Here is a 23,192-nt window from a genome sequence, read left to right on the forward strand (position 1 = left end):
ATCGTCTTGAATCCGGGCATCCTGCCCAAGTTGCGTCAGCGTATCCCACCATGTCCAACAATGAAGATGATGGGAATAAGAGACTCTGATTGACAGTACTTTTATGTATCTAATAACCCTGAGCAAAGCAGTGTAGTACGTCTTGTAAGGCTTGGTAACAAATTGACTTAACACCTATATTGCATAAAAGATGTCAGGACGACAAATAGTAAGATATATAAGTGATCCAACAACGTCCATACAAGGTCTGATCACAAAAAATCTCTCCTTGCTCCTTTTTGTATTTTGTATTCGCTTCCATTGGAGTTATGAACCTTCTTATGATCAAAAAGATTGGCTAACTTAACTAGATCTTGTGCATAATTTTGTTGACTCAATCATATGCCTTCCTTTCCATAACTTACCTCCAAACCCAAAAAATATGTTAGCTTTCCCAAGGCCTTCATTTTGAATGAGGAGTGTAACAGATCTTTCAAATGAGAGATTCCAACTTCATCGTTTCCTGTGATAATCATGTCATCCACATAATGAAGGAGAATAGTAATACCTGAGGTAGTTCGATGTAAGAATAATAAATAATCTGAGCTACTTTGAGTAAAACCAGCACCTAAGATTGTAGTGCGAAACTTTTCAAACCAAGAGCGAGGAGCCTGCTTTAATCCATAGAGAGATTTCTTAAGATGATACACCTGATTTAGTTTAATATATTTATAACCAGGTGGTGGTTTCATGTAGACCACTTCTTGAAAGTTTCCAAGCAAGAAAGCATTTTTGACGTCCAGTTAATGTAACTTCCAACCTTTTATTGATACTAAGGCAAGCAATATACGTACGGTCGTCATCTTAGCTACTGTAGCAAATGTTTCATCATAGTCGATTCCATATTCCTGCTTTTATCCTTGAGCTACTAATCTTGCCTTGTATCGATCTAGGGATTCATCAGCTTTCATCTTGATTGAGTACACCCATCTACTTCCAATAATTGTTACATTTGTTGGTCTATCCACCATATCCCATGTATCATTCTCCTTAAGGGCAACTAATTCCTCATGCATTGCATCCTCCCAACATTTTTTACCACTAGCCTGCATGTAAGAGTTTGGTACAACTATAGAATTCAAGGTTGTTAGTAACGCATATGATCGACCATATTCACTTGTTGAGTATCCATATCGTTTTGGAGGGGGAGCATGCCGAGATGATCGTTTAATGGGGTCAATTTTATGTTGATGAGTAGGAGAAGGTTGGTTGTTAAGATTTATTGAGGCATGATGTGGGTGAGGTAAAGAGTTAGTATTAGCCGAAGTAGTATCATTATCAAAAAAAGGATCAAATTCATAAGTAGTACCTGATGTGATAGAAGACATGGTCGACGAAGGACCAACAGCAAGGTGACTATGGTAAGCAGCATCATGAGAAGAAAAATTATTTAGGAAAGACATAGTAGAGAATTGTGAGTCTTTGTTAGTTTAAATAAAATAATTCTCTAAGAAGATAACATGTCGTGAGATTCTTAATGAACGACGTGTTGAATCATAACATAAATACCCCTTTTGAATATCATTTTATCCTAAGAAAACACATTTAATGGCTTTTGAAGATAATTTATGACGTTTATGATCTAGAAGAAGAACAAAGCACACACAACCAAATACTTTAAGTTGTGAACAGTCAGGCAATTTTTTGAAAAGAATAAAATAAGGACAACTTTGTTTCATAATCGAGGATGATTGTCTATTTATGAGAAAAATAGATGTTTGGATTGCTTCAACCCAAAATATTTTTGGAACATTTGAAGTATCAAGAAGGGATAAGGCAGTTTCAACAACATGTCTATTCTTACGCTCCACCACACCATTTTGTTTTGGGGTATACGGACAAGAACGCTAATGAATTATGCCTTTTTCTTGAAAAAATGGGTTAGGTTTGTATTGAAATATTCCCCTCCTGAATCTGAATGAAAAATCTTGATCTTTTTCTCAAATTGGGTTTCTATAAGGTTATAAAAAACAATTGACAATATTTGGTACCTCAAACTTGTGTTTCAAGAAGAAAATCCATGTATAACGAGATACTTGATCAATGAATAGAATGAAATGTTTGTATCCCAAACGAGATATAATTGGAGAAGGTCCCCAAACATCACTATGAATTAAATCAAAAGGATTAGAATAATTAGTACTGCTTAATTGAAAAGGAAGTTTATGACTCTTTGATTTTGCACAACTTTCACAAGGTAATTTATAGGGAAAAATCAGTGAATGTTTGCCCAACAAATTACAAGATTTAAGCATAAAATTTAATAGAGAATCGTGTGGATGGCCTAAACGAAGATGCCACAAGTTCAACATTTTATTTGAAAATTGGATATCTTTATTTGAAGCTGAATGAAAACACTGATGGAGTTTGGTATCCTGAGATTGTAGAAGAAACAGCTTGCCAACCTTACGTCCCCTGGCCATCGTTTCCCCTGTGAATATGTTCTGAATAACACAGCCATTAGGAGAAAGAATAACCAAAAACTTTTGATCCACAAGTTGCCCAACAGATAAAAGATTTGCAGTAAACTTTGGAACACAAAGAACTTCTAAAAATGGTTTAATAGAGCCAATACCTGATGCAGTTAATACATGACCATTTGTTGTAGCAATTTCATGTCTAGAACGTGGTTTAGATAAATCAGAAAATAGTTTTTGATTTCCTGTCATAAGATTAGATGCAGCAGAATCAATAAGCCATACCGTTGAGTCTGAAAATTTTGTCTTACCAGAATACGTAGCAGTCATAGCTGAAGAGATTGCATTAGGAAGAGCAGCCACCAATGATTCTTGTATCATTTGGTAGATATCATTGCGATCAAGAACTTTTGTGCTTGGTGTTTCTCGAGTTCTAGCATCCCTTGCCATTGTTGGAAGGCTTTATGAGGAGTTGAGCGTTTCTCTGGACCAGATTTCTTACGACATTCCATAATATTATGACCATCTTTCTTACAATAGTTGCAATAATTTCACTTCTTGCCATGGGAAATAACGTGCCCTGTTTCCTTGCAATGATAGCATTGAAGAACTTGTTAGAGTTGCCCGAGGAAGAAGAACTTTTGTATACAGCCAAGGAAGTGTCCATGGTAAGGGAATTCTCCATGGAAGATTGAGAACTCAACCAAGTTTCTTCTCGAAGAACTTCAGAAACTACCACCTCCAAAGTTGGTAGTTTTTCCTTGTTAAGAATACTAGCACGCAAATGCTCGAACTCGGGCCTGAGTTTCATTAGAAATTGGATTGTCCTTGTCCTCTTCATCGTGGTCATGAAATCCTTCAATCCAGCCGCAGGGATAGAGGCGGCAAAAACCTGATCTTTTCAGCCCATAATGTGAGTAATACAGAATAGAAACAACGAACATTTTTCGAACCTTGTATAGATTCTGCAAGTAGTCTTACAATTCAAATTCCCAAGCCAGATTTTGTTGGTTACCGAGGGTATGTAGATGACTCCACATTTCTGATGCTTTCTCAAAAGATGTCAGTTCCATGGCTATATCAACAGAGACGGAATTGACAAGCCATGTGATAATTTTGCCATTGTCAGCCTCCCAAGCCTCTTTTTCTTTGTCTTTTGTGGGTACAACCTTTGAGCCATACATAATACCAAGGAGGCCTTTGCCTCTAATGAAGGCTTTGAAATGGAACTTCCAAATTGGATAGTTATGCCCATCAAATTTTGTTGACAAGGTATCTCGTGAATCCATCCTAATTCAAAGAGGAAGATAGAAGTCGAAGGGATATGTCAAGGAATAGATTCAGAGATGACTATAGAAATGATGGATTGAGAATCTGAACCGAAGATGAACGAAACAAATTTACTTGAGAAAAAAAACCTTAGTAGTGAGGATTTGGAAAAAATACAAGGCTCTTGATAAAGTTGAATAACGATAGAGATCCAAAACAATTAGAGATAATAGAATTGTGATATGTTTATTAAATGATAAAACTGTAGGATTAACAAAATATTTATACAATTAATAGAGTCTTAATTATCTACTGATTTCAATCTAGTGACCGTTAGCCATAATGGGAGATCCCTGATTTGGGGGAGATCCTTGATTTAGTGTCGATAAATAAGGTATAGTCAACACAAAGGGGTAGAAATTGACAGAAAAGTGAAAAATTTGGAGCGATAGTATTCATATAGTAAAAGTTTTGGTTATATTGTTCGAAATTAGAATATTCATCCGAATCACACTTGTGGTCATGGAAAGCTCGTTCAAGCTCGTTCGTCCCAGTTCCTGCCTGGAAAAAGGTGAACTCTTCTCATCTTTATACTGTGTTTTCAACTTCCTTTATCAACTCTTGGCTAGTTATTCTTAGTATTATTGATTTTTCATATGTTAGAATTTAATTGTGTTGTTGATTTTAGCTGAAAATGTTCTTCCCATCTGTCTACTGTTATGAAGTATTGGGACATTAACATAAATATTTTAACAGGTATTTTTGTCCATGAATGATGAACCGACCCTAATGCGAACTTAGTTATTGTCTGTCTCTTTTGCTAATTCTGAAATGCTCTTCTATAATGTTTTCAGTTCAATTTTCGCACCTTAGTTCAAGGTCGTACAAACCTTGATTTATTTCCGATTTTTCCTTTCATGGCCTACTGCTTTTGGCTGTCTAGATTTTACTTTTGCATCCATGATCAGCTTTTCTTAATAAATTTTACATAATAAGGCATATTAGTTCGTAGTTTGTCGCCATCATGGTTATAGATCGGATCTTGTTTAAGTGTAAATTTTTGCACCAAAGGGTGAATCTATCAAATTTGGCGTTGAGAACTTGCAGTAGCTTTCGTTTCTCTATCTATTAGTGATGTTTAAAACTTGCTTGTTAATCTCTTGTTGATTAAGTTTGTTATGGAAAGTGTAGAATAAAAGATTAGAACAAAGAATATAAATCTTGTTTGCTACAGATTAGTGGTAGTTAACTCCGTCCTGATAACTTCGATCTATGGGATCATTGGCATGTTGATATTAGCTGATCTATTTTTTTTTACTGTGTTGTTGGCATTTATATATAACTAGTATAAAAGCATGTTGGCCTAGTGACCTAGACATATGATATTTCTCTAGTTGTTTTCGCTATGAAATTATTTCCAAAGCTCCCATCTGTTTACATGATATAAGTTTGACAAGTGTGCTAGTTGAGCATCATCATTTTAGTGCTAATGAGTGTTTGCTAAAAATATGGAAGGCCAGATTTATTGAATTTTATAAATAATATTCAATTCGATCCCTTTACATGTGATATGATTGAGTATTAATCCTTATCCTTTATTCTCTTCTTTGGCATGAACCCATCAATTCGAGTTCAATTTGGACTTTATCCTTGCATATCATTGAGTTGTTTTGAGTCAGCCTCATCTTTGTTCAAAGAAAAGGGAGCAAAATTTGAGGTCTTGGAGCTAAAAAATGAATTGTATACACTGGTACACATGGGCCAAAGACCAAGTGCAACAGCAGCAAGTCCAGCCCAATAAGCCCAAATTTTATCTCTCTCTTACTCTTAAATTATTTGATTGTGATTATTTATAGTTTGTTTCTTTATTAACTATAACTCTAAAATTATTAATTAACTTAATTAGATTCCCCAAAAGATGAGTTATTTTCTTTATGTTGGTTTACTTTTAAAACGTTTTTTATTCATTTCTTTCATTAATCAAATATATTGGTCAAATTATATATTTTAATTAAGTTAAATCTTTTGTTCTTAAAAAGATATGTTTTTAATGCCTCTTCACTTAATCACATTTTACTCATTTTAAAATGGTTTTAAGTTAAAGTATTTTTCTCAAATGAACTTAAAAAAATGTTCTCTTTCTTTTTTATTTAGTCATTTTCTCAAAAAGTTAGTCAAAGCTTTTTATTTATCAATTGATTTAAAATAGTTTCATGCTTTAATTTATTAAATTGGTTCAAATTATTAATTTTTAAAACGATTCAAATAAGTTTTAATTAGTGTAATTTTGTTAAAATTCTATTAACTTGTAATTCCATTCAAATGTTTAAATTAAGGTCCTCTTTTCTTAAAAATAAAAATTGTTCTTTGTTTAACTATTTTTCAAGTTAATATTTTAAAAAAATATTTAATCATTTTCCTAATAATAGTCAATATATTTTAACAAAGTCGTAGGATAAACATGTCTTAGCGGGCGCTTCAAATGCCTTAAAAACCTTTTTGAAGCGTAAATACAAACCTCTTACCCATTTTCTCTAAATATATAAAGACTTAATCTGTTAGAGTCTTTTTAAATTATGTTTTCTTAATTTCTTTAAAAAATCAAGTGGCGACTCTTTTCTAAGTATTTTTCTCGAAATGTTTTATACTTAGAACATTTCCGAAAGTGATTTTTCTAAAGATAGTCAAATTACGGCATAACAATGTTCACAAACTAAAATAAAAGAACATAAAGAACTAGTGGCCAAAATCCTCGAATGCTATGTGGACTCACCAATCTTTAATTCTTTCCTCTACTAAGGATATAGCCACAGGCATGAGAGTCGAGATCGTTGGACCTTACATTTTGATAAGAAATGTAGGCAAGAGTATGCGTTAGTAGAAGAATGTACTAAATATGATAACTTGCACAAACATCAACATAAACATAAGAGTTAGACAACACAAGTCATAAGGCACAATCAATGTACATAATATATCATTTCACATATAAGGAGTACTTCTTGAAGTAACCTCAATTCATCCTTACTCATCATGGAAGGCAAACTCAAGCAACAATGCAAGCTTATCACCTATCATAACATATCTTAGCTTATGTTTTATAGACATGGGGAATTGCTTGTATCCTTCCTATAAAGGCTCATGAATATTCACCTCTTGCCTTACAAAAAGGATCATGGGTAGTCGCTTATTGTCCAACTTATTATGGGACCATGGGTACTTGTCTCTATGTCCAACATCATGTGGCAAAGGTACTTGCCTCCATGTCTTTCTATAAGGATCATGGATACTCACCTCCATGTCCAAAATTATATATGAACGTGGGTGGTCGTCTCTTGTTCAACTTCAAGGAATAAGGGTAATCGCCTCATATTCTCTTCTAAGGAATAGGGGTAATCGCCTCATATCCTTCTCATTTAGAGGTCATGGGTAAGAGACTCTAGCCTCATCATGTTCTTGGTCTTTAGCTTAGATTTATTTTAGGTGAGGAATCCATTCAACCTAGAATCATTCAATGTGAGAAAGCCTTTCACATTCTTACATAAGCAAATCAAATGGGGAACTATCTCTTCCACAACAATTACATCAATAATCAACAATTCATAACATATGATTCTCTCTCAAAGCAACATATATCATAATCATCATGTATGCTTCAATCTTAAAGCAATACATAATGTACATTATTTTTCCTATAAGAATACTTCTAAATCTATAAATTCTCCTTTCATGGATTAAAAACCACTTACATCAATTTCAACTTAGAAACATGGGTTAAGCATGGGTACATGTAAATTAATCCTAAAAACGTGTAATCTTCCCAATTCATGCATAAACAATCATAACTCAATCAATTGGATCAACATTAATAAAGACCCAGAACATGGAAGAAAATCCTAACTCAAATTGGGAAATTTCTACTTTTCAATTGGGGAACTTAGAAACTCCATGGCTGCAAGGATTCCACAGATGAATAAAGCCATCATACCTTACTATCAAAGCCCACAAAATATTGGAGAATAGAGAGTTGACCTTGAGCCCTAGCTTTAATCTTCTTCTTCAAGTTATAGAGAGAGAAAAATTTGGAGGGGAAGAACTTGTTCTTCTTTTTAGGAATTTGAGAGATTCCTATTAAAATTCTTGGAAATTTGGGGTAAAACTCTTATATAGGTCTTTAGGTGAAGGGTAAAACGATGAGGTATTGAATTAAAATTATCTTAAAAGGCCCAGAAGTCCTTGACTTAAGAACTGATATTGAGACCCGTTGAAGCTCGCCAAGGGCTACTTGGGGACTTGTCGACTGAGCCTTTAGCTCGCCAAAAATTATAGTGAGCCAGCTCTAGCACCTAGTCAATTAGGAGATGGGGATTAGCTTTGGCGATTTGCCTAGCGAAACGGCGAGCTCGCTAAAGTTACAACACACTAGACTCATAGATCAAGACAAAAAGATGAGGGGGGCTACTCGGTGGATCACCGAGTCATTCGGCTTCCTCGAGCTACTTCTTTGAGTGGTTGCGAATCGAATATATTTCTATTTTCTGAATCTGAGGTGTTATAACAACATTCCTAGTTAAATCCTACAAAGTGGAATCTATTGAGGGTAAAGTGTATGAAGACCTTACCACTATAGTGTGAAGGTAGATAAGTTGTTTCTGAAGACCTTGGCTCAAGTGTATCAAACTCAAGTAAAAGAAGAAGAAATCATAATGGTTAAAAAGAGAAGAAGTGTAAAGTCAATAAGAGAGAGACAATATTAAAGGTAGAATAATGTGATAATCGGAATACAATAAATAACATATGGTAAAAACTATAAGGGCACAACTAGGCCTAGGAAAGACACTAAACCTTCGGCAAGACAACACACTATCCCTACTATCCTTCTACCATTGTATGCGACCTCTACTCCTTACTATCTAAAATTCATGTCTTCGATAATGTGAATTTACTTTATAATGCTCAAATTTACTCTATGTAACCAATTAAAAGAGACAACGATCGTCGTCTATAAAAATACCCAACTAAGAATCGAGGTCGAATCTCATAGAGAATGGTATATTGTAGAGTATTCTATCAATAAATATGGATTGTAAAATCATTTATTTATAGTAGTGAAAATAAGTGGGTGGATGATTCCATCAATTTAGTAAAAAGAGTTTTGTTTTCAGTGGTAACAATTAAACTAAAATTTCATAAAATTCAAGAAGTAGCAAGTAATCTAGGGATGCGGGGACTAGAAATCGATGTCACATAGGGGTAATTGTGTTGCTCTAAAGTGATGAACATTCATAAATAAGTTGGGTCATCTTCAATGACAATAATCTTCTTTCGATCTCATTACATCCTTTCACAGAATCTCTTTTCGATCTCATCTATGTACTATCTTGAATAACCCAATACCTTATTCTATTCTCTTTTGATGTAGCAATAGGGAAAATAAATCTCCCATAAGCTCTATTTTCAAGCAAGTTACAAACATCAAACCTAAATTGCTAGTATCGGACTAATTATCCACTCCAATCAATCTCTTTCGAGGATCAACCGGATATCTTACGTAGGAATTTAGTTTGCAACCTTAACCCATATGTTAACCCTATGCTAAATAGCTCAAATTCATGTATAACAACCACAAAACATAGTATAACACAATACCCACTACATTAAATCAACACCCCCATAATTGCACCCTTAGATCTTGGGGTTTTAGCCAACCATCACAAAAAGTAAAGAAATGATAAATTTAATGAACGAAGCCATGGGTAACATAAAATTAAGCTATTACCAGAAAACCCAATTTGAATTCAACTTCAATTTATCAATTTCAAGAAAAAAGTTGAAAAACCCCAAAAACTAGAAAGCATTTATCAAAAGGTAAAGTGTTTTCTCTCAAGTTTCTTTCCTTAAATTCTGCTCACATATGAATGCCTCTCTTTCTCTCTCCTTTGGGCTATTTATAATTTTCCAAAAATTTGGTGAAAAACATAATAGGTGACCCATTGGGTAACATTAGTCGGGTTCACCAAAAACAATGGGTGGATCACCCTGTACTCTTCAGCTCGCCTTTCTTTTGCTCTAGGATTCAGGTGTTCGAATCTTAGTCGGTGAGCTTGTTCGAGTCTGCCTTTCACATTCAGCATATCACAGAGTAGCACCTTTGTTTGCCTTTAAAGCCTTAACTTTTTCTCTTTGTACTGTCGCCTTCGCGATGGTCCACACATTCACCTTTCTCATTCGATGCATCACCATTTCTCTTGGGACATTGAATTAAATGTGACATTAAGGTGTCAAAATAAAGGGACGGTGATATAAGTCTTAATTATTGAGCATAGGTGACAATTATGTAATTAATGATTAAGGATTGTAGAGTTGCCCTCAAGTTTATAAGTGGGCAGTTTGGTCCACTGAATTAAATGAGGGGTAAAAGGGTAAATAACTAAAACCTAATTTAAGCAATTTTGGTGGGAACCAAAACTGCAGGGAAGCCAAGAGCGACTTGTACCAAAAGGGGAACTAAAAGATTTTCCCCCGCCTCCCGCCGTATTCCTCTTTTTCTTCTTCTGCTTCGTTGTTGCTTGCTTGCTTTCCTTTCTTTCCGTTCTCTTCATCTTCTTCTTCTTTTCGTACATTGTTGGTCTTGACTTCTACTCCTTAAGCTTTCTTCTTCTTCTTCTTTTCTTCTTCTTTTCTTCTTCTTGAATCAGATTTAGCTAATCTAATCAGTGGACCAGATTTTGTTCTGTATCAATTGGAATTTCTTCATAAGTGATTGGAGTCACACACCATTGTTTTGGTAAGTAAAATTAATAGTTCTTTCAAATCATTCATCATCATCTAGGTACCTGCAATTTTTTCAATAATTTGCATTCACGTTTCCAATCGATGGTTATATATGTTGCAACAGTTGACTATTGGAACAAACTATAGCCATATGTAACAACATAAAGGTTATTTCAATCGCAACATAATAGACATATGTTGCAACATATAACCTACACAAGCTGCAACATATAACTTAGACATGTAGCAACATATGATTTACAGGTCGCAACAGAATAGTCATAAATTGCAACATATGACTTAAACATTTTGTCACAACATGTGATTTATGTTTCGCAACATAATAGTTATATGTAGCAACATATGACTTACATTTCGCAACAGAATAACCATATGTTGCGACATATAACTTACACATGTTGCCACATGTGATTTATTTGTCACAACATAACAGTTATATGTAGCAACATATGACTTACACATGTTTCTACATGTGATTTATCTATCACAACATAATAGTTATATGTAGCAATATATGACTTACATCTCGCCATAGAACATTTGCTACATATGACTTACACATTTCTTCATTAGTACTAATTGTTTTTTAATTAATTTCTTCAGGTACATTAAATGGAGGGATTATTTGTAGGTATTGATTGTCGTGGTGAATGGGTCAAGAAGAAAAATTGATACATTTGGAGTTGGAAGGATGGTAAGAGACGGGGAGGGTCGGTAAGGATGACTATGGAAAGAAATATTTTGTATGATGATTTCTTTTTGTAAGGGTGCCAGAACCTCATTTTTTGGGAGAAAACACTAATTTGTTGCACTTTTCATCAATTCTATCACTTTCGTTGTGAATTATGTAGTTGTGATTTAGAAATAGATGAAGTAGTTAAATATTTGTATTAATTAAATTTTCATGTGTGGCAACATAGATTCATTTCTTGTAAACTCATAGGGAAAAAGGTGACCTTTTTGTGTTTTGTACATATTTTTGAATTTGATCTTTATAAAATAATTAATTTAAAAAAATTGACATTTTTCCACTGCTAAATCGCTCAATTTATCGATTAACTCATCCTTGAAGTGACATATGTGGCAAAATATGCACGTTCTGTTGGAAAAATTGCAACAGACATGTCATATGTGGCAACATATGTGTATCCTAAAATAGTCTTTTGGGGTTAATTCAATTAAATTGTCACCTAATTCAACATGTAACACTAATATATAGTCCTACAACATGTCTAAGTACAAAATTATAGTCTAATACAACAACCTTCATCAATTCTATCAATTATTTTTACAAACACTCTCATACCACTAGTTCATTATACAATGAGCAAGTAACTCCATATGATAGTTATATAACACCCTTGTAAATTGTTTTTCCAATTGTTATAGCATATTTTTATTTCTTAATTATGATCCAAAGTACTAAAATTTGGTCCAACTTGACTTCTTTTTTTTTCCTAAATCGCTCAATTTATCGATTAACCCATCCTTGAAGTGACATATGTGGCAACATATGCACGTTTTGTTGGAAAAGTTGCAACATACATGTCATATGTGGCAACATATGTATATCCTAATGTGCTTTTGGGTTACTTCAATTAAATTGTCATCTAATTCAACATGTACCACTAATATATAGTCCTACAATATGTCTAAGTAGAAAATTATGGTCTAATGCAACAATCTTCATCAATTCTATCAATTATTTTTACAAAGACTATCATACCACTGGTTCATCATATAATGACCAAGTAACTCCATATGATAGTTCTATAACACCCTTCTAAATCGTTGTTCCAAGTGTTATAGCATATTTTTATTGCTTAATTATGGTCCAATGTACTAAAATTTGATCCAATTTGACATCTTTCCATTGCTAAATCCCTCAATTTAACTATTAACCCATCCTTGAAGTGACATATGTGGCAACATATGCATGTTGTTTTGGGAAAATTGTAACAGACATCTCATATGTGGCAACCTATGTATATCCTAAAATGTGCTTTTGGAGGTTAATTCAATTAAATTGTTACATAATTCAAAATGTAACACTAATATATAGTCCTAAAACATGTCTAAATAAAAAATTATGGTCTAATATAACAACCATCATCAATTCTATCAATTATTTTTACAAAGACTATCATACCACAAGTTCATCATACAATGACCAAGTAACTTCATATGATAGTTATATAACTCCCTTGTAAAACATTGTTCCAAGTGTTATAGCATATTTTATTTTTTAATTTTTATCCAAAGTATTAAAATCTGGTCCAATTTGACATTTTCCCATTCCTAAATAGCTCAATTTATCGATTAACACATCCTTCAAGTGACATATGTGGCAACATATGCATGTTCTGTTGGAAAAATTGCAACAAACATGTCATATATGACAACATATGTATATCATAAAATGGTCTTTTGGGGGTTAATTCAATTAAATTGTCACATAATTCAACATGGAACACTAATATATAGTCCTACAACATGTCTAAGTACAAAAATTATGGTCTAATACAACAACCTTCATCAATTCTATCAATTATTTTTACAAAGACTATCATACCACTAGTTCATCATACAATGACCAAGTAACTACATATGATAGGTATATAACATCCTTGAAAATCGTTGTTCCAAAAGTATAGCATATTTTTATTTCTTAATTATGGTCCAAAGTACTAAAATTTGTTCCAATTTGACATTTTTCATTCTTAAATTGCTCAATTTATAGATTAACCCATCCTTGAAGTGACATATGTGGCAACATATGCACGTTCTATTGGCAAAACTGCAACAGACATGTCATATTGGGTAACATATGTATATCCTAAAATGTGCTTTTTGGGGGTTAATTCAATTAAATTGTCACCTAATTCAACATGTAACACTAATATATAATCCTACAACATGTCTAAGTACAAAATTATACTCTAATACAACAACCTTCATCAATTCTATCAATTATTTTTACAAAGACTATTATACCACTAGTTCATCATACAATGACCAAGTAACTCCATATGATAGTTATATTACACCCTTGTAAATCGTTCTTCCAAGTGTTATAGCATATTTTTATTGCTTAATTATGATCCAAAGTGCTAAAATTTGTTCCAATTTGACATTTTTTTCATTCTTAAATTGCTCAATTTATCGATTAATCAATCCTTGAAGCGTCATATGTGGCCACATATGCCCTTATGTTGGAAAAATTGCAACAGACATGTCATATGTGGCATCATATGTATATCCTAAAATGTGCTTTTGGGGGTTAATTCAATTAAATTGTGACTAATTCAACATGTAACACTAATATATAGTCCTACAACATGTCTAAGTACAAAATTATCGTCTAATACAACAACATTCATCAATTCTATCAACTATTTTTACAAAGACTATTATACCACTAGTTCATCATACAATGACCAAGTAACTCAATATGATAGTTATATAACACCCTTTTAAATCGTTGTTCTAAGTGTTATAGCATAATTTTATTGGTTAATTATGGTCCAATGTACTAAAATTTGGTCCAATTTGACATTTTTTCCAATCCTAAATCGCTCAATTTATCAATTAACCCATCCTTGAAGCGTCATATGTGGCCACATATGCACGTTATGTTGGAAAAATTGCAACAAACATGTCATATGTGGCATCATATGTATATCCTAAAATGTGTTTTTTGAGGTTAAGCTTTTGAAATCAGATAATATTTCAAAAGGAATAACAACTCAACCATCCTACAAACAAATAAGTGATAAAAACACTAAAAACGTCATGATTAAATACTAGTAAGTAGTTCAAAACCCTAATTAAATTTTTAATTAAGAAGATATCAACGATTAACTAGAAATGATGAGGGCAACGATGCGTTGTTGTAGAAGAGGATCGCAACAGATTACCACTGATGTTGTAGAAAATATTGCAACAATTTGATATGTGAAGGAATAATGGAACGAGAGAAAGGAAAGAAGAGAAAAGAAAACGGAACTTAGTAAAAATAAATTAAATTTGGGATATGCAACGAAACGACCTTTTATAAAATAGAGGAGAGATAGGAGAGAGGGAAAAATGAAGGCACGATTGTTTTAAACCTTTTTAATTTTTTATTGAATTTTGACAATTCAAAGTGTGACATATACTGCCACATATATCCTTTCTATTGGGGTACATGCAGATAATTCTGTGGTGTTTTTTACAATAGAGGTTATATATGTTGCCACAGACACCACATTTCTTCCTTTCCATCATAATTGACATTTGTTCCAACAAAATAAAAATAATAATCATTAATATTAATTTTATCAGCAAAAATGAACAATTGGTGACAATATAATGTTGCCACATATCTCCTTTTTGTGACATATGTTACCACATATCCTCTTTCTGTTTGCCACATATACTTTTCTGTTGGGGCACATGCAGATAATTTTGTGGTGTTTTTTACAACGGAGGTTATATATGTTGCCACATACACCACATTTCTTCCTTTCCATCATAATTGACATTTGTTCCAACAAAATAAAAATAATAATAATAATCATTAATATTAATATTATCAGCAAAAATGAACACTTCACCAATTGTTTTATAAACTTATCAACAAAAAGCTAATTCACAATGGTATACATTACCATCAATCTAATCAAGGGTGGTAACCACAACACTTTCATCGAACTTTGCCTTTTTAGGTCTAGGCCTCTTTGGGTCTTCATTGTTACAAATATTGCCACACCGAGCCTTTAAAATCCCATAATTCCATAGGAGTGAAGCATATCTCATGTGAAGGGTTTCAGAACTAATTCCATAAGATAGTACTTGTAGTCCATCATTCAAAAACTCAGTGTATGCAGCAACAAAAAGTCCACAATCTGTGAATGGCATATCATCAATTAGAAAATATAATAACATCACATTTCAATAGTGGTAAGACAAGAAAAATATTGTGATACTTACAGACTATTGCTTGCTTGTTGGGCAATACCAGTAACATGTTTGACTTCGAATGGGTGAGATTTGTTCTTTCCTTGGTATGATTCAAGAACTGACCTGTTGGTTTGGTTTTTTTGATCAAAAAATCTGCTGGATTCAAGGTACTTTGGCAACAATGTAGACAACTTTTGAATCTCGGAGCATAATTTTCTATTAGTCCTAGATGAGGACATCGAATCATACACCTTTATGCACCATTCCTTCAATACAACGACTGCCAAGACCCAATGAAACTCCCCATTACAATTTACAGGGACATAAACCTCATATGTGAGGTGCCAAGGCAGTCAACCAGGTATACCAAACCCTTTGATAGTGCCAACGATTTTATTCTCATATTCAGGAACAACACTGGCATTGTCAATGTATGTGTTGAAAAAATAATTAGTAGTGGTATATCGATATGTGAATGACTTTGTTGCTTCGACTTCTTCCGCAAATAGTATAAAATGACATCCACATGTTACATAGATGCATCAACAAGTGTATTTTTGTATCAATTTATTTTTATGTATTCATGTCTTGATCAATCGATAAAAGTGGGCATGGATTTACCTCATCAGTCCAGCACTTATTGGGCTATGACATTACGTAGAACCAGTACTTCTTCTTTGGAAATGCAACTACAAAATCAAGTTGTATGAACTCAAGATCCAAGCAATTGGCTAAGTAGTGATCGTCCTTGTCTCTTCTACAATTGTGTAATCATTATAAATAATTATTTAGTGGACAACAAAAAGAAATACTAATAATAGTTGAACGACTTTACTTTTTTGCATGATGCTTGTAAAGGCCCTTGTTTATCCATTGCGAGAAGGATGACATTAGTTCAGTTGGACCCTCGCCATCAATGTTAAAACCTTCAAATGAATATTGTTGCTTCACATCACAACTGACGACTTCGACTTTCTTCTCTTTATTTTTCGCTTTCTCTTTCGGTTTCTTTTTCACTTTTTCTTTCTCCTACTCCTTCTCTTACTCCTTCTCCTTCTCCTTCTCTTCCTCCTCCTCCTCCTTCTCCTTCTCCTTCTCCTCCTCTTCCTTCTCCTTCTCCTCCTTCTCCTTCTCCTTCTCTTTGCCTTTTGGGTTTGAGTGTGATACTGGAGCAGTAGTCATTGATTTTTTTCTTTCACTAATTATAGATAGTGATTGGGAAATAGATTTTTTCAACCTCTTACACTTAAAAGGTTGTGAAATCTTCTTGGATGCATGTATAAACATCAATGTTATAAGTCATTTCCTTAAAAATATCAGTGAGTTCTTAAACACGACTAACAAAATAATCATGTTGCTGCTCACATTCTTCGCATAGACAAAAAGAACAATTAATGTTAGTAGATGAAGCAACACCAATAAAAGATTGAGCTGCTGTCATGGATGAAGATTCTTGTATCATTTCATCTACAAGGTAGATAAAAAAAGATTGAGAGTTTACAATTGATTATAAAATAATAATGGGTAGCAATTTATACTTATGTTGCCACAGATATACCTTCTGGCCATGAATGAATCTTATGTGGCCACACATGAATCTTCATGTGCCACACATGAATCTTCATGTACTACATATGACCATTTTGTTTCCCTAACACATAGGTGATATGGTTCAACATATGACAACTCTGTTGGAATATATACCAACATATCACTAAAATGTAGCAACATACGACACATCTTTGAACAAATTATATATATGTTGGACAACTTCAGATTTTTGCTCCATTTATCTAAACCATTTTTCGTAGCGGAACTGGTAGCTGGGGGATTCATGGAAGTGGTAGTGTGGTAGGTGGTAGTGTGATAAGTGAGTATTTTATTTTAAAGATTTTATTGTAGTATTTTTTTGCTAAGTGTCTTAATCTTGATATCCCTTTAATGTTAATTTTTGGTAGTGTGAAATTCATGGTAAAATGTAATAATATTTATTGTAATATTCTTCCGATAGTTGTTTTAATCTGAATATTTCTTTAATATTATTTATGATATATTCAAGATATAACATATCTTCGGTTCTTTGGTACATAGATAAATTTTCCTCTATTAATTGTTCTAATAGTTTTATATCTTCCATAGATTCTATCCAATATTGTAAATATTCGTGATTCATTTTAATCTGAATTTATTTCTAATAAATCGTACCATTCTATTCTTTCGTAGTCTAAATCATGTAAGTCTATTTCATACCATTGTTGGTTCAATATATCTTCTGGTTCGTTATTAAATATTTTTTCCCATATGATTCTTCTTAATTCAATTATTTTTATATCTTTAAGTATATATAATATTAAAGTTTCATAGTTTTTTATCATTTCATTATGGAGGTAAGTAGTCATGTTCTTTATTATGCAGATTTTTTATTTCAAATTATTCCTTCCTATCATATTCATAATTGATTAAATTCATATTAGATCATTATGAACTAGATTATTTTTATCATGTTTTCCTGTCACTACTAGCATCGTACTTTAGCGGATACTTTCTTCTTATCAGCGCCTCAACTTTGTTTACTCCCCTAAACGGCTTCCTCGCCTACCGGTTTCAACATTAGGATGGCATAGTATAGAAGTTTTCTCCCTGTTTTCAGTGTGCTAATAAACTAGAAATCATGATTCAAATAATTCTAATACATAATAACTAACATAAATTTATTCAATCATATATATGATATTCAGGAATATAAGAAATTAGTTCTGCATATATTTTGAACAATATACCTTTGCTTCTTGCTTAGCCATGCTATCTGAAATATCTGATTGGATTTCAGATTTTTGCTCCATTTATCTAAATACTAAATTTTTAGTTAAGAGAGTTTTTTGAAAGAAAGTTTTAAGTTAGGCAATGCCTGCCTTTATATTTACATATCCTTCCACTTATATAGAAAGGAGTTCTTACGTACTACTTACAATTTACACCTACCATTCCTACTACTTACACTTACCCATATAATTGTTACACTTGTCCATTCTTGCCCATACTTGCCCATACTACTTTATTACATTTGTCCATCCTACTTTTAATTTGCACATGCACACACTACCCACTTTATTGACTATATTACATTCAATAATAAGACTAATATATTTACTTTTGTCTTATCTCTTTTCTTATCTCCTTCCATCCGTATCTTCTTTTCTTGTCTTTGACTACTTTACACTTGTCATACTTTACATGCTATATTTATGATGACATACTACTATTACTATCATGACTTTTTTACATTTTTACGTACTAACTTTTTCTTTCTTATCTTTTTGACTTGTCTTCTTCTTCTTATCTCCTTCCGTCTTTATCTTATTCCAGCTGGACATTGGGAATCACGTTATCTTCTCCGTTGCATTTTGAACATATGTGGTCAGGGTATTTGTGACCAATTAGCTTGCAATACCTGGTCAATAATTCTGCCGAAATAAATCCTTTTTTTAGTGCTCGTGTTGTAGGTCGTTCTTCTGGCTTAAGTAATGATAAAATCCATCTCTGGACTAAATCCATATCTTCTTTCCTTAGCTCCCTTGAATTTGAATAGATCATTAACTAATCTCTTGCATAGTAGCTCCATATTGCATTTCCGTTTAAATAATTATTTGCTAGTTCTTGTATAATAGTTGATATACCAATTATTCTCTTATTGGCATAAAAATTGGGTATCTCTGTTTTTTGTATCTCTGGTTGTTGTCCGATATCTTCTGGTATTATCATATCTTTTGTCAGTCCTATCTTTACTACTTGTATCGGAGGTTTTATTTCCTCGTGTAATATCTCTGCTGTTGCCGTATAAAACTTTACATAGAATAGATTTCTCTTAGTAACTCTCTTATAAGTAATAAATGCTCTATGTAGTTCTGGTATTCCATTTAGTTCTTCTCCGTCATATGTATATACAGTATTTAGCAATCCATAGTTATAACATGTCCTTACAAAGTTGGCGTTAGTTTTTGGTTGTGCAATTAGTTTATTATAACCTTGCAGTCTTTGGGTTAAATAATCTTGGTTTGGTTCTTTTGTAGTTGATCTGGGGTTGCGGTTTAAATAAGTTTGGATTTTGTGTATATTTTCGATATAGGTTCATGTGATGTAATTATATGTCTTTTTCTCATTTTGGTTTTGCAAACTATCTGCATATGTAGATGTTTGCGGTTCTATGGACATATGTCTAGGTGTCCTTTGGGTAAATGGTTTTTCGAATAGCTGGTTTAAGTTAGCATTTTTATGTTGTTTATCGCTAACTTGTTTTCTTGTACCTGCAACTGTATTTAAACAAACATTATGGGTTTTAAGGAGTTTCCCATCGTCTCCTTTTAGCTCTAGATTTTTTCCGTCTTCCGATCGACGTAGCTCCGCATTTTTATAGTCATGCTGCTGACTAGCTTTAGACTTCAAATTATCTTCATTAGTCTTTAGCTTTTGTATCTCATTGTCCATACTATCCACTTTTATACAAAGTGTAGTTATGGCTTTGAGTATCTCTTCCATTGTATTGTCGTTCTCAGTCTGAGTAGCTTTGTCTTGATAAGTAATCTGCAGTAACATTCTTATCAGTTTTTATTACTTCAATTGTAAATGTAAAATTTAATATATTTAATACCAATCTCCTTATTTCTTTTGTTGTTACCAAATCTTGTATTTTTCTTGTTAGCCACCATTTTACTTGTGTATTATCTGTTCTTATAATAAATTTGTTATATACAATATATGGTTCAAATGATAATAAACACTTATATACCGAATATAATTCTTTTCTATTTATTTCCCATTTTATTTCTGTATTATTAAACGTTCCTGAATAATACCTGCAATGATGTTCTATCGTAGTGTCATCATACCTGTATTTTAGTATTCCTCCATAACTTTTTTCACTCGCATCTGATTCTATTATATAAGTAAATTTTTTGTTTTCATCTGGAAAATATAGTTTAGGTACGTTTTTACATAATAATTTTACCTTTTGTATTTGTATTTGGTCTTTTTTATCAAACTGATATTCTATATCTTTCTTTAATTTTTCTTATAATGGTTTTAAATTTTCTGCTAATTTTGGTATGTATTCTCTTACTTGATTTACTAGTCCTAAGAATGATTGTAATTTCTTTTTTGTGTCTAGTTGTTCATTTGAGTTAATTATTTTTTGTACTATATGTGTTTGCATTTTTATTCCGTTTTTATCAATTTGTATCCCTAAGAATTCTATTTGATTTTTCATTATATCAGCTTTCTTTTTACTTAGACTTATACCTGAATATTCTATGATGTGTATAAATTTTTCTAATAATCTTATATGTTCATCTTGTGTCTTAGAATATAATAATATATCATCGATGTACACTACACAATTTTCTATTTGTTTAAAGTAATTGTCCATAAAGTGTTGATATCTACCTGGTGCGTTTTTATATCCAAATGGTAATACATTCCATTCATAAAATCCTTGTGGTACAGTGAATGCTGTTAGTTTTTTAGATTCTTCTTCAAGTTTTAAGTGGTAAAATCCTGATTTACAATCAAATTTGCTAAAATAATTATATCCTTGTATTTGTCTTATCTTTACTATTTTATTTGGTATCGGATAATTATATGTTTTAGTTTTTGCATTTAAATTTCTATAATCAATAACCATTCTACTTTTTCCTCTTTTTTGTTCACTATGTTTATTTACGATAAATGCCGGGCTTGTATGCTTACTATTGCTTTCTTGTATATATCTTTTTTCTAGTAATTCATCTATATGTATCTTAAATTCGGTTAAATCATTAAAATTATACTTTAATGGTTTTTGGGTTATTATACTGTTATTATCAATTAGCTCAATTTTTACTTTGGTTTTATGTTTTTCCCATCCTTGTAAAGGATCCTCACTATATAATAGTTCTAACTTATCTTGAATTATTTTTACTTTATCTATAGAGAATATAATTAATTCTATTTTAGGGTCTTCTTCTTTTATATTTTCTAATTTTTGTGTAATTCTTTCACTTCCTTTTATCCATTCTGTTGTTTTTCGTTTTTTATTATTTACCCTTTTTGCTCCTATTTTTTGTTTACACGGTGTTGTGAACCACCAGTGTGTTTTTGTTATTATATATGGGTATAATTTTTCTAAAAATGGCATTCCTAGTAGCATATCTTTTGTAGTTAATTCAAAGTTATATATTTCTTCTATAGTTAATATCTTATCCCATATTTGTATTTTTATATTTTTTGCCTTATATGTGATCATGCTTCCTTCATTATTAAATCCTGTTACTACTATAGGTGTTTTTAGTTTTTCCCACTTATCTTCTGGTAAACAATTGTATTTACATATATTAGCTTCTGCTCCCGTATCTATCATTGGTGTATAATATCGGTTGTAATATCCTTCTATTATTATCTTTGCAAGTATATATATTTTCATATTTTTATCATACCAAAGTCCTTTTTATTATTACTCTTTTATTTTCATAATTTATTGTTAACTGTTTGTCTTCTAGATTATATGGTTTTACTTGTTCCAACCATTTTATTCCTAAAATGATATTTTCATTTCCTTGATATATTTTGAATTTTATCGCCATTGGTACTCCTCCGATGATTATTTCCTTTTCTGTAGTTTCTTCGGTATACATTAATGCTTTTGGTAGTTCGGAGCATGACTGTTCAATAGTCATTATTTCATCTTCCGTTACTAATTCTCTTGTGATATAGTTTTCTTCTCGTCCTGTATCTATTAATATTAAATATTTTCGTTGTTCCATTATTCCGGTTATGTAGTAATGATGTGGTTTTATATCTTCTTCTATTGATTTTTGTGGGGTTTTATCTATTCTCCTTGAGGTACTCATTTTTGATGATGTTTGGGGTATCTCATTGTTTATTCTTTTCGATGTGCTTAGTCTTTCTTTTACTATTTCTAAATCTTCTTCTATATCAATTTCATTATAACTATAATCATTTTTATCTATGACTGTAACTATTCTTTCAAAGGGATCTTCTATTTTTATTTTGTCTATTTTATTTTTTGCTGTTATTTTATGTTTTGTTGTTAGAACATATAAGTTTTTACACCTAGCTGTAAATATTTTACTTCCTGGGGCCAGTTCTATTCCTGACATTCTCCAATATAATACTAACGATTTATCTATATTTCTGCCATTTATTGCTACTGAGTAATTAGCACTTATTATAAATTTAAATTTTTGGTATATGAGGTTACCTCTTACTGCACTTATTACACTTTTTTCTATGGGTTGTATAATTCTATCATCCGCTAAGTATATTTCTATGGGTGTATCTATTCCTTCTCTAAAACATGTTTTTATTAATATTTCTGTTCCTCCTAAATGTACATATTCAATTGGATTTTTAGCCTTAATATCTTGTATTTCTTTATTTATTATTCGTTTATTTATTATTGGTATTTTGGCCTTTCCTTAGTATATTTGCAATCTATGATATGTTCTCTTTGACTTACTACATAATATTCTTCTTTTTGTCGTTTAAACCAGTTTCTTACTGTTGGTATTTCGAATATTTTTGCTACGCTTAGGTCTAATTCTTTTCCTTTTATTTGTTTAAATATACTATTATCAAATATTATTTTCTATTCTAAATATTCTTCGTCTTGATGTTTTTCTTTATTTATTGTTTGTATATCTGCTTCAGTCATTTGTTATATTATAGAATTCATTTTCT

General features: G+C 32.0%; 1 pseudogene; it reads right to left on the bottom strand.

The window, feature by feature from the left end:
- Positions 1–15,176: 15,176 nt before the first annotated feature.
- LOC125817308 (uncharacterized) overlaps positions 15,177–23,192 on the bottom strand; it is a 38,061-nt pseudogene continuing 30,045 nt past the window's right edge.

The sequence above is a fragment of the Solanum verrucosum genome, unplaced genomic scaffold (assembly GCF_900185275.1).
Source record: "Solanum verrucosum unplaced genomic scaffold, falcon-dt-bn FXZP01000258.1, whole genome shotgun sequence".
Lineage (NCBI taxonomy): Eukaryota > Viridiplantae > Streptophyta > Magnoliopsida > Solanales > Solanaceae > Solanum > Solanum verrucosum.